Source organism: Schistocerca cancellata, chromosome 1, assembly GCF_023864275.1.
Source record: "Schistocerca cancellata isolate TAMUIC-IGC-003103 chromosome 1, iqSchCanc2.1, whole genome shotgun sequence".
Classification (NCBI taxonomy): domain Eukaryota; kingdom Metazoa; phylum Arthropoda; class Insecta; order Orthoptera; family Acrididae; genus Schistocerca; species Schistocerca cancellata.
The window spans coordinates 26766777-26781061 of NC_064626.1; positions in this window are offsets into that span (position 1 = coordinate 26766777).

The window sequence follows — 14285 nt, forward strand, 5'->3', positions numbered from 1 at the left end:
CTTTCAGTTAGTCCATGTTCACTTATGCATAATATGTCTGGTCTTACTTCACTCAGAAGTACTTCTGCTTCTAATTTTTTGTTACCAAAGTATTGAATATTTCGATGAAGTACTTTTATGTAATTTTTCTTTTGTTGGTTTACATGTTGTGAGCCATATTCTGGGGCAAATTCTTTAGTATCGTCTTTTTTTGTATGGTGCTTATATTTTTCTTTTCCAGCTGGAGTGTATGATTTTTCACTCCCTTCAGGCCATATTAGTTTCCCTTGCATCTAATGATTTTGCAGATATCGGCAAACATTCTGCTGAACGTTACAGGCCCCAGTCTATTTAAATGCAAGCCATCCTTCGCTAGTGAGTTTTCACATAGGAATTTGTTTGGGTCTATAAAAAATGCCCCAAGACGATCACATTGTTCTTTAAGAGCACAGTTTATTTTGGCGATATATTTTTCACTCACCGACCTTCTGTTTATGATTCCGCTAAGTATCAGACATGATTATAGTTATGTCTGGTTTCAGAATTTGGTTCTGTAGTATCTTGTCTTGCATTTACCATATTTTTAAAATGTTTACCGAGTTGATGCGTTCTAATACCAGGTCGTATGTCGATCCTGCAATTGGGGACAGCGATATTCTTCAGCAGCGAATCGCCAATTATTAAAAAGTCATTTTCCTTTTGTTGCGTATCTGTCGCCTTGTTTTTCCTTTTGCTGTATGTCACCACCTTCCATTTATACACTCCTGGAAACTGAAATAAGAACACCGTGAATTCATTGTCCCAGGAAGGGGAAACTTTATTGACACATTCCTGGGGTCAGATACATCACATGATCACACTGACAGAACCACAGGCACATAGACACAGGCAACAGAGCATGCACAATGTCGGCACTAGTACAGTGTATATCCACCTTTCGCAGCAATGCAGGCTGCTATTCGCCCATGGAGACGATCGTAGAGATGCTGGATGTAGTCCTGTGGAACGGCTTGCCATGCCATTTCCACCTGGCGCCTCAGTTGGACCAGCGTTCGTGCTGGACGTGCAGACCACGTGAGACGACGCTTCATCCAGTCCCGAACATGCTCAATGGGGGACAGATCCGGAGATCTTGCTGGCCAGGGTAGTTGACTTACACCTTCTAGAGCACGTTGGGTGGCACGGGATACATGCGGACGTGCATTGTCCTGTTGGAACAGCAAGTTCCCTTGCCGGTCTAGGAATGGCAGAACGATGGGTTCGATGACGGTTTGGATGTACCGTGCACTATTCAGTGCCCCTCGACGATCACCAGTGGTGTACGGCCAGTATAGGAGATCGCTCCCCACACCATGATGCCGGGTGTTGGCCCTGTGTGCCTCGGTCGTATGCAGTCCTGATTGTGGCGCTCACCTGCACGGCGCCAAACACACATACGACCATCATTGGCACCAAGGCAGAAGCGACTCTCATCGCTGAAGACAACACGTCTCCATTCGTCCCTCCATTCACGCCTGTCGCGACACCACTGGAGGCGGGCTGCACGATGTTGGGGCGTGAGCGGAAGACGGCCTAACGGTGTGCGGGACCGTAGCCCAGCTTCATGGAGACGGTTGCGAATGGTCCTTGCCGATACCCCAGGAGCAACAGTGTCCCTAATTTGCTGGGAAGTGGCGGTGCGGTCCCCTACGGCACTGCATAGGATCCTACGGTCTTGGCGTGCATCCGTGCATCGCTGTGGTCCGGTCCCAGGTCGACGGGCACGTGCACCTTCCGCCGACCACTGGCGACAACATCGATGTACTGTGGAGACCTCACGCCCCACGTGTTGAGCAATTCGGCGGTACGTCCACCCGGCCTCCCGCATGCCCACTATACGCCCTCGCTCAAAGTCCGTCAACTGCACATACGGTTCACGTCCACGCTGTCGTGGCAGCTACCAGTGTTAAAGACTGCGATGGAGCTCCATATGCCACAGCAAACTGGCTGACACTGATGGCGGCGGTGCACAAATGCTGCGCAGCTAGCGCCATTCGACGGCCAACACCGCGGTTCCTGGTGTGTCCGCTGTGCCGTGCGTGTGATCATTGCTTGTACAGCCCTCTCGCAGTGTCCGGAGCAAGTATGGTGGGTCTGACACACCGGTGTCAATGTGTTCTTTTTTCCATTTCCAGGAGTGTATTTATCTTCCGGTTTTTGGCTTACTGGCTTTACCGATACATCAACGGGAACACTTGAAATGTTGTTTTTCAAGTACGATCGGTCACTCGTATTTTCGCGATCTTGTTGCTTTTCCGTTTGATGGCTTTTACACACACAGGACTTCTTTTCTTGTATTAATGTATCGATTTCTTTCTTGATGGTCGAAAGTTCGGTTTTTAATGCCTCAATGTCACTTCGTAGTAATTTTATAATTTCGTTTTTTTGTATCAACTGCACTTACAAGATTGGCTGTTTCGTCACGGAAACAACCGTGACATGTCCACGGAAAATCATCGCTGACGAACTTTAGATTTACTTTCGCGCACTTTTCGTGTAACCAGAAGTTGCATTTGATACACAGAATACCCTTCATCACACGCTTTTTACATTCTCTACACAAAGAACTGTTCATTTTTTGCGTTTTTAGCGAGAGAGAAGCGTCACTACACTTTCCTATCGGCGCCATCTTGAAAACAACCAACAATCAGCACAGTCTGTTGTGATCGGACAAGACATTCGATACAATGTGGCTTGTAAGTACAGCATGCAGTGTGGTTTGTAAGGCGACAAGAGAAACACAGGGAAGAAGAGAAAGAAGGATGGACATTGAGTATAGTAATGCATTAGAAAATTGTAACAAAGGAAAACAGCACTGGGTTAGGACCGAAGAAAAGCCATCCAACAAAATTCAAACAATGGAAAATGCAGGATGGGATGTAACACTATTATGGAAAGAAAAGCTGCTACTCATCGTATAGCAGAGATGCTGAGTCACAGATAGGCACAACAAAAAGACTGTCACAATATAAGATTTCGGCCACCAAGGCCTTTGTCAAAAGTAGACGACAGATATACGCACGCAAACACAACTCACACACTATGACTGCAGCCACTGGCAGCTGAAACAACACTGTGAGCAACAGCAGCAGTGCACAATGAGAGTGACAACTGGATGGCGGTAAGGAGGAGGCTGGGGTGTACAGGGGGAGGGATAGCAGGGTAGTGGCAAGGGACAGTGAAGCACTGCTGGGGAGTGCGCAAGGATGAAGTGGAAAGAGGATAGGGGAGCTAGGTGCAGTCGGGATGTTAGATGATGGGCAGGGGAGGGGTGAGACGGGTGGAAGGGGGAGGGGGGGGATGGTAGCGGAAATAGTCAAAATATTGGGTATGTTGGGTGAATGAGAGCTGTGTAGTGCTGGAATGGGAACAGGGAAGGGGCTGGATAGGTAAGAAAAATGACTAACAAAGGTTGATGTCAGAAGGGTTACAAGAATGTAGGATATATTGCAGGGAGAGTTGCCACCTGCACAGTTCAGAAAAGCTGGTGTTGGTGGGAAGGATCCATGTGGCACAGGCTGTGAAGGAGTCATTGAAAGGAAGGATGCCATGTTGTGCAGTGTGCTCAGCAATAGGGCGTATAACACTAACTGAAACCTGGTAGCCAGGGGAAGGCTGGATTCGGTTAAGATTGTGTACGGGCCGTAATTAGTTACTATTGGTTGCCTTTTACAGCTACACACAATTTATTTTAAACCAGTAATTCCAGACCCAACAATAAATAAAAATACCACACGTTATTAATGAAGGGCAGTGTAAATAATAATGTATTCAGTGAGTTACAATTTAGCAAATCACCATTAAAAAGCAAGCCACTGTGATCTGGGCAGAAGGCCTTACATACCAGGAATGGCAATAAATCAATAATTGTTTAAAACTCGCTGCAACTTACGAATTAGGTATTGAAGTATTAAAAGCAAGTCGCCACAAACACAGCAGAAGCAATCAGACAACAGGAATGGCAGTAAATAAGGTTTTAAGGCTTACTGCTAAAATACAAATACCAAATTAGAATTTTGTGGCAAATGACCACAATCACGGCAAAACCTCTTACACACCAGGAACGGCAATAATATAAAAAATTTAGAAACCTGCTGTAAAACAGCGAATACAATAGCAAAGGTTAATTTTAAAAAAACCAAACAAGCAACTGATCACCAAATTCGTGAAATAATAAGATGGTAAACTTTGTAACACAACCATTAACATTCACTGAACACTACACTCCTAGATTTATTACAGAAGGCGACCAGAACTATTAACTAGACATATATAACCTTTAATGTAGGCATTACAAGGTATTGTAATAAATAATACAATAATAAAACACAAGAACCAGTACATAAGTTCCTTAAAGGGTACTGAGGCAGATTATACCCACAGAAGGCATGGACTGAAGGAGTGATACACTGAACTACTGGCCATTATACCTCCTTTTAGAACAAACCTGTCTTACAAGAACCAAAGGGGGCCACAGACGGTGCTCCAGGAATCGACCTCTGAGTAGGTCCGGCAACAAACACTTTTGTGAGTGCTGAGAGATAGGCAACCGAGAGTTGCATTCACTTCACAAGATGGCAACTCAGACTAGTGGCAGTCTAACGAATGACCGATGATAAGCTTACCGAAGATACCTGACGTCCAATAAACCGAATGCAACGACGGAACGATACGCCAGATTCGTAACCGGTAGTATGCACTACGTCCCCAGAATACTGTGCTTAGAGTGCCCGGAACGAGAAAGGAATCACTACCACCACAGTAGAAGAATCACCAACCAGCCTATAAGGAAGAAAGCTGTCAAAACTATACGCCTTACCAGACAGCAGTGGCAGTTACATACACTTACCCCCAGGGCAGGTAACTGGGATGTTAGCGGCCACCAGGCAAGAAAAATTTACCACTGGTTGACTGAAGAAATTGTAACAAGTTGAAAGCAGTAAATAGTAATAATAAGTCGAGGAAAGCTAATCAGATCCGCCTTCCCCAAGCACTCCACTCGCTGAACTTCACCTCGGCGACACTACGAGCAGCAACAGGAGCCCAAGTCACTGGAGAATCGCGAGATATCACAATAGTGGAGGTTTCTCTACTTGAATTGAAATGTACTCATCTTAAAGCCTGCAGGATCCGGTTTGCGACGAGGTCGTGACCCCCATGACCACGGCCTTTCCATCCGGCAGTCCAAGTGTGCTGCCAGCAGTCCCTGCGTGTTCTGGCACTGTGCGGACCTGGCTCCTCCTGAATCCCCAACTGAACTGGCCCACTCACACGACCCAGAAAAACGACGATGTCACCCCAAAGATAGCAAAACACTTACTACATATCAATAACTGCTGCTGCTGCCACTAGCGGACAGGCAATGCTTACGAAACCGAGTGGCACCATTCACCATGAGAAGAAGACAAAGAACTGCAACTGTGCCAACTAAACCATACCATCTGGCCTCCAACAGAGGACAGAAACCTACAAACAGCACCAACGCAAGCCGCAGCACGGCTCACAAACGTATATCACTCTTCGCTAACAACCGAACCTTTGGTCCTGTCACGGGAAAGGCACATATAACACTCTAATGTTCTGTGAAACGTGCTAATGTTACCCTCTTAGAGGATTTCGAAGTTTGACAGCATGCACGTCTAATGGACAAAGGTATTGGACTATAATTTCGAATTTGGTGAAATTAACAGAAAAACCAGACGGACTTTAACCTCGGGATTTAATGAAAGTGGTAAAATCATAAATGAATGAAAAAAATGAACAGTTGCCAGCCTAATTAGGCACATTAATTTGGAAATATATATTTGAGAAATTGAAAATTGGTTATTGAGTTACTTTCGTTGAGATTTCGCTTTGAATAGCTAACAGGATACCAACTGACACAGTGCACTCTGTACTGTATATAGCAGCAGTTACTAATAAGACACGCACCAGTAAATTATGGGGAGCAGATATGCACGAAGCTCATACTAATGACAGCCACACTCAAAAGCATTACTTAATCAAATACTGAAATGTCACTGCATGAAGTACAGACCTAAATTTGGACATGAGGGGATTCTATCTTGACTGACGTGAAAACCATTAATAAAGATGAATAATATCATAAATACACTGTTTAAGCTCCTTTACACATATCAGTTTTTCTTAGCAACAGTAACAGTTCAATTTTTTTCCTAATATGTGGAAAATATAATGGGGACCAATAAACTGGTATAGTTTCACCAGTCAATGCTCTTTGATTGTTGCAGTAGTAAAGACTAATTCAAAAGGCCAATCATGCACTTCACTTGAAGTATTTCCTAAATTACTTTGCAAGACAATAAAATACAACACTGGGTTTAATTAACTTAAAAAAAAAGAACCGTTCATGATAGAAACCAAAACCACACTATTTCTTAAAAATGAGCGTAACTTCACTTCTAACATTGCTATCACAAACCTGCTCATTAAAGATTTGTATGTATTTGCCTCTTAATCACCTGTGGAGCAGGTATTCTAGACAATAATATTTACACAATCTAGCACTGTAATCTTACAAAGCTATATTTTATAATAAACTAAGGATACTTTAGCAGAATCCTATCCAACTTCATTTTTGTCGTTTTAGCTTTAACTTTTACTACACCTTTTACTTGAGACAAAAAAATCACTTTTAAACACATGAATGCAAGAACTGTTCTTTTAAATCAGAATTCTTGGTTTTAGTAGCACTTAAATGAGGACCCTGCTTAGGTTCAAGATCAGGATCGAAAATGTGGTTCTGAATACAAATTCAGGTTTTATTTGGTTATTACTGAAACGACACACAAATTAACTGGTCCACGCCCATATACATTACTTAACTGAATGTATGAAGTTTGTGAAGCAGTGGCGAGGATTGATGGCAGGCAAAAGGCGGCTAACTGTACTCACGGCTCTTGATGTATGAATGCTCTATAAAACCTCTTCTTCAACATATTAGAACCATTCCATTATGCCGTGAATACCAAATAATGGCCAGATCCACATCCGAGGCAAATCCTTTATAATTCAGTTTCCGATTGCCTCTCAGCGCCGTCGAAGTGTACCGTGGTAAGGCTAGCCACATACTGCATGCCGTTCACACAAAGGAGCCCCTCAGTTTTACTTCCAAACCTGCCTTTTACGTCAGGCCATGTCACTTCCGTTGCAGAGGGCCTTCCCTACAGTTTTTACATATTACAAATGCTAAGCATGAACAAATACTAAGCATGAACCAGCTTTTAACAAACATTTTCTTTTTATGAACATACTCATATTATAATAATTTAACATTTCAAAATATTCTTTTGCTTTTTCATATATACATTACAGAACTATAATTTCCTTGCCATACATCAACGAGTTTAAATGAACACACACTTCATAAATTGCAGATTCACAGTTACATAAAATAAACGTTCTTCTAGTCGATATAAGTGTTACACGTGATCCACTTGTTTCTTGGCAACAGTTTGTTGGTGCTCATTCATGCAAAGGGAGCACTTGGTGGTTGTCAATGCTCACATAGAATGCAGCACAGTGGTTGCTGCTTAGCTTGTACACTACATGACTGGTTTCAGAGGCCTTACCACAGTTGAACACTACGTTTCCCAATGCCCAACGGATACCAAACCAGGAACCTCCTTCCTAGTCGCCATGACCAACTTTATCCTCAGCCACAATTACTACTCCTTTGAAGGCATTATGTACAAGCAAATCTGGGGTACAGCTATGGGAACCTGCATGGCACCATCCTATGCCAACCTATTCATGGGACATCTGAAGGAATCCTTCGTAAACATCCAGAATCCTAAATTCCTCACTAGGTTTAGATTCATTGGTGATATGTTTGTGATCTGAATCAAGGGTAAGGACATCGTATCCACATTCCCCCAGAACCTCAATAGCTTCTTTCCCATTTGCTTCACCTGGTCCTACTCAATGCAACAAACCACCTCAAAGATGGCTACATCAGTACCTTTGTCCATATCAAACATACTAACTACATGCAATACATCCACTTCAACATCTGCCACCCGTTCCACACCAAGAAGTCCCTTCCATACAGCCTAGCCACCTGTGGTCATTGTATGTGCAGTGTGAGCGACCCCTCTCAAAATATACTGAGGGTCTCACTGACCCCTTCACAGATGATAATTATCTTACCAATCTTGTACAGAAAAAAATCTCGTGTGCCTTATCCTTCCAGTCTCTCATGACCTCCCAAAGTTTCACCGTCCAACCACAGAGGAGCATTTCCGTAGTACCTCAGTTCCACCCAGGACTGGAGCAAGCAAATTACATTCCCTGCCAGGGTTAAGACTATCTCTCGTCATTCCCTGAAATGAGAAATGTTCTGCCCACTATCCTTCCAACCCCTCCTACCGTGGTATTCCGCCGTCCACTGAACCTACACAATATACTTGTCCACCCCTACACAACCTCTGCTCCCAACCCCTTACCTCATGGCTCATATCCCTGTAACAGACCTAGATGCAAGACCTGTCCCTGACATCCTCCCACAACCACCTACTCCACTCCAATCACAGACAATGCCTATCCCATCAAAGGAAGGGCTACCTGTGAAACCAGTCATGTAATCTACAAGCTAAGGTGCAACCACTGTGCTGCATTCTGTGTGGGCATGACAACCCACAAACTGTCTGCCCGCATGAATGGCCACTGTCAAACTGTGGCCAAGAAATAAGTGGACCACACTGTTGCTGAGCTCACTGCCCAATATGACATCCTTCATTTTAATGACTCCTTCACAGCCTGTGCCATATGGATCCTTCCCACCAACACCAGCTTTTCTGAATTGTGCAGGTGGGAACTCTCCCTGCAATACATCCTACAGTACATTCTTGTAACCCTCCTGGCCTCAGTCTTCGTTCATCATTTCCCACACCCATCCAGCTCCTTCCCTGTTCCCATCCTAGCACTACACAGCCCTCATTGCACCAACTCACCCAGTCTTTCTACTTCCCTTCTTTTCTACACCCCCCCCCCCCCCATTACCTCTTTCCTGCCTTCATCTAACCTCCTGACTGCACCTAGCGGCCCTACCTTCTCTTCACCTCTCCTCGCACTCTCTCCAACTCCCCAGCAGCACTTCAGCACATCACTGTCCCCCACCCCTACCCTGCTATCCCTCCCCAGCCTCCTCCTTATCCCCACCCAGTTGCCACTGTCATGATGCACTGTTGCTGTTGCTCGCAGTGTGGTTTGAGCTGCCAGAGGCTGCAGTTGTGTGTGTGTGTGTGTGTGTGTGTGTGTGTGTGTGTGGTCTATTTTTGACAAAGGTCTTGTTGGGGATAGCTTATATACTGGCAGACATTTTGCTGTGCCTATCTGTCACTTAGCACCTCTGCTATATAGTGAGTAGCAACTTTCCTTAATATTGCTTCATACATCTGTGCTTTTAATGTCTTGAGTGCTTCCCTGTAGGTTTTGCTGCAGGGTTTGTATTTAGATTGGAAATACTACAGTTTGGTGCCTCTAAACAGAATAGATAAATCCTTCATATCTTCTTTTAATTTAATCACGTTAAAGGGAAATTTATGGTTCTCGGAACTGTCAGTTTTCCTTAATATTTTGACGACGGGACATGCTTGATAAAGAAATGGGTTACTCTTGTATAAAATTTGTTCCACTTTTCATTAATATCTTCTGTTTAGTATAGACTTACCTGAAGCCAGTTTATGTGTACCAGGGTTTCCTTTTATGTATGACAGTCTAGCTTTCTTTCATATGTAAATAGGTCCTCCTATTTCTTTGTGTGTATGAAGCTCTAGGACTAATGCACTACAGTCTGAAATGCAGTTCTCAACAGTTGTAACTATGAGGTCTTCCTTGCTTAAGTTTGCTTTATCTGTGAGTCACATGTCATTATTGGTTTTGAATTTATGTAAGTGCAATCATAGGACAGTCACATACTAATATATCTAAGGTAATTTATGCGCCATACAGCGGAGATGCCAAGTCGCAGATGGGCACAACAAAAAGACTATCGTAAATAATAGCTTTCAGCCAGTTAGGGTTTCTTCATAAGAGTAATGTGGCCTCAGTCTTGTGTGTGTGTGAGTTGTGTTTGCATGAGTTTGTATGTGTATGTTTGCTGTCTAATTCTGAAGAAAAACTTACTGGCCGAAAGCAATTATCTGTGGCAGTCATTTTGTTGTGCCTATCTGCAACTTGGCATCTCTGCTATATGGTGAGTAGCAACTTTCCTTTTCACAATATTGTTACATTCCATCTTGTATTTTCCATTATTTAAGGTAATTTATGCTATTAGTTAAGGAGTCAGTGTTCATGTCCCCTACTATTATAGTCTGTTTTCTATGAGGTGAGAGTTTATCAACGAGTTCCTCTAAATGACAAAAGAATTCTTCCTTGTTACTGTTAGGCAATCTGTACAGGCTGTCTTTTATCAAACTTCTGTTTCTGAGGTTTATTCTTATTGCAGCTATTTCAAAAGTCAACTCACATGCGAATATATCTACCCAAACAGTTTTTTTGCATAGGACATGGTTTTTGACATGAATACCAACACAACCACCTTTCTGTTGTTTCCTACAATAGACACTGACAGTTTTGTAGTTACTTAAATTAATACTACCCATTTCTTCACTCTAGTATTAGGACTACTACCACTTATATATTTGTCAATTTGTTCAGTTTTGTTGGTAATATTTTTGGACTTTCGTGATATTATCTTGAGTTTAACAAATTATTTAGGAATAGAGGAGATGACTCACCTAAAGGCAGAGGCGGAGCATCATTGACAGATACACACACAAGAGTTACAGAACTTTACTTTGCTAGCTTTCGGAATGGAATTCCTTTCTCACGCTGTAGGAGAAACATGCAGAAATGCGCGCGCTCGCGCACACACACACACACACACACACACACACATGCACGTCTGTCTCCGTACATTGTGCTCATTCAAATGTCAGCTCTTTCCTGGCCCACGGTGAGTGTACTGGGGTGAGGTGGGGGTGTAGGCAGGCTGGGGTGGGGTGAGGGATGGAGAGAGGTAAAAGGCAGGGAGGGGGTTGGGGGATAGCGTCTAGTGGCTCATGGGAGAGTGGGGAACCGTCCATGGGCTAGCTAGGGGTGCAAGTAGAGGGGCCACGTGGCAGATGGCTGAGCACTTAATTTCACTGACTAGGGTATGAGATGGCAGCACACAACTAGATGACACATACTGGGCAGGGGTAATGGAAAAGGGGTGGTGTACACACACACACACACACACACAAACACACACACAGTTTGGTGGGGGGTGGGGGGGACAGCGAGTTACCTTGGGTTTAGGCGAGGGGGGTTACAGGAGCAAAAGATGTGCTGTAACGATAGCTCCCATCTACGCAGCTCAGAAAAACTGGCAGTGGTGGGGAGGACCCACATGCACAGGTTGTGAAGCAGCCATTGAAATCTCGCATTTTGTTCCACTGCGTGGTCCACCTTGTTTTTGGCAACAGTTTGACAGTGGCTGGTGATTCTGGTTGACAGGTGATAGGTTGCCATAGCAATGTAAAATGCTGCGCAGTGGTTGCAGTGGAGCTGGTATGTAACACGGCTGCTTTCACAGGTGGCCCGGCCTCTGATGGGGTAGGATAAGCCGGTGACAGGACCGGAGTAGGAGGTGCTGGGTGAGTGGATAGAGCAGGTCTTGCATCTGGGTCTTCCACAAGGGTATGATCCCTGTGGCAGGGGATATTACAGCACATGCTTCGCTCCTGTAACCTCTCTCACCTAAACCTAAGGTAACTCACTGCCCCCCTCCCCCCACCACCATCCACCAAATAGTGTGTGTGTGTGTGTGTGTGTGTGTGTGTGTGTGTGTGTGTGTGTGTGTGTGTGTGTGTATGCCACCCCTTTCCCATTACCCCTGCCCAATACATGTCAGCTAGTTGTGTGCTGCCGTCTCATGCCATAGTCTGAGAAACTGAATGCTCAGCCTTCTGCCATGTGCCCCGCTACACGCTGCATGCCTACCCAGCCCGTGGACAGCTCCCCATTCTCTCACAAGCCATTAGACAGTCAGAACCAAAGAGATTGCACTCGTCGATACCGGTGCATCCAGTGTGCTGCATAACTTCACAATCGATATTCGATTTATATGTGCATATGCCATATCAGCCCCCCCCCTCCCCACCCGGCCTTTTTTGAGAGTGCTGTAGCTCGGCCATATTTGCTAAATGTTCATAATGGTGGGCACAAAAAACAATATCATAATGTTACAATCTTGTGGAGCATGAGTACCATGAATGCAAAACAATGCAGAATACAAGAAAAGACAAACATAATACGCGAACAAGGTAATTTGCTGATGAAAGCATAATGATCATGGAACTGTTGACACAAAAGAACACACACCGAAACAAACAACATAGACACTTAAGTAATATGCAGGTGCTAAGCAAAACAATGTGAACACCTGTATGTACTTATTAATAAGGGGCTGGACCACCCTTTGCCCATAATGCAGCTGCAATTCTTCTTGGAATACTGGAATGTAATGATTGTATAGCCTCTAGTTGGAATGTTATGCCGCTCTTCTATCAGAAGCTCTCCTAACTCCTGTAGTGACGAGGGAGGTGTAAACCTGCTCCGGAGTCTGCGCTCTAGTACCACCCACAAGGGTTTTATAATGTGGAAGTCCAGAGACTGTGCTGGCCAGGGAAGACGCTGCAGTTCAGTAGTGTGCTCCTCACACCGTGGTTGTAGTACAGTCCTGGCTGTGTGAATGGGTGCATTATCGCCCTGAAATATGGCATAATTGTTGGGGAACAACATTTGAATTGGCGGCTCCACCTGATCACCAAAAATGTTCGCATAATCGTTGGCTGGAACACAGCTTCAGAGTAATGATGGGACCAGCACAATACCACAAATGGCTGCCCACACAGTCAAACTTCCACCTCCATTCTTAACCGTTGGAATCAAGCAATAAGGACTGTAGGCTTCTCCAGATATAAACCCGACCCGATGTTGGAAATAACGAAAACGTTGACTCATGGACCATATGATGCATTTCCAGCGATCAGCCGTCCAGGATTTCAGCTCCTGACACTACATTTCACTCTTCTTTGCGTTGGTTGTCGTCACTAATAGTTTCGGTATAGCAACTCGTCCACGAGTATTCACTTTATGGAGTTCTCAGTGGACAATAGGTACGGAGTCTCGAAGGTCGTTATTGAGCTGTGCAGTCACTTTAGCCACCGTAGTTATGTGTTGTTTTGACACAGTTCGTGTTAGCATATGATGATGTCTGTCATTTAGGTTTGATTTCCGCCCACCATTATGTTTACATAGTAGTATTTCCATATTTTGTGTAGGCTGTCATTACTGTTGAAACAGTTTCTCTGGAAACATTCAATAAGTTGGTTGACTTGGTTACTGATGCTCCAGCTAATCGAGCCCTCTCTGGAGCTCTGTTGGTCTTTCATTGCACGTCGACTGCGGCCTCTAGATGCAAATACGAAGTGTGCAGTACGTGTAAACAATCTGCACTGATGCCTGGTCCGTACTGAACGCGCACCCAGTGCGACACATGCCTTACTTGCATTGTTGACCGTCAAACACAACCATCTCATTACTACCACTGTTCACATTACCTTGCCTCTCCCATGTATATCCTGCTGCAGCCTGCAGGAAAACACAAAAGTTGTTTGTTCATAAATTACGAGTAATTTGTCCATTAATTCTGGCGTGAAAAACCAGGCGCACCGGTAATCCACAGAAACGTACATTTCACTGACCTGCCGGAGCGTGTCTGCAGTACTTGCAGTCGAGGGATCCCTATGGCTAGGGGCAGACAAAAATTAATGATCAAGGCAGGATGTTCATTCTCAATGTATGCCGGTTTAAGGCAGTCAACCGATATCATATTCCCCTTTCCATTTCTATCAATGCTGAAAGTTTTTTCTTTTGTATCAATCACCCGAAAAGGACCCACATACTGGGAGGAAAGTCGTGGCTTGACCATATCATCTTTTATCTAAACGAATTTACAAGTAAAGAGATCCTTGCAGTAAAAAACTGGGTTAGTACTGATACGATGTTTATGCTGGGGGCTACGCATGCGAGTTTGGAAGTACTGAACAACTTCGGAATACTCTCCAACCAATAAATGTGAGGGTGGGGTAGGGGAAAAAATTCATTAGGTACTCTCGAAGCCTCAACATACAGCAGCTGGGCGGAGGAACATCCCAAATCGTCCTTGATAACAGTCTTTAAGCCCAGTAGCGCTAATG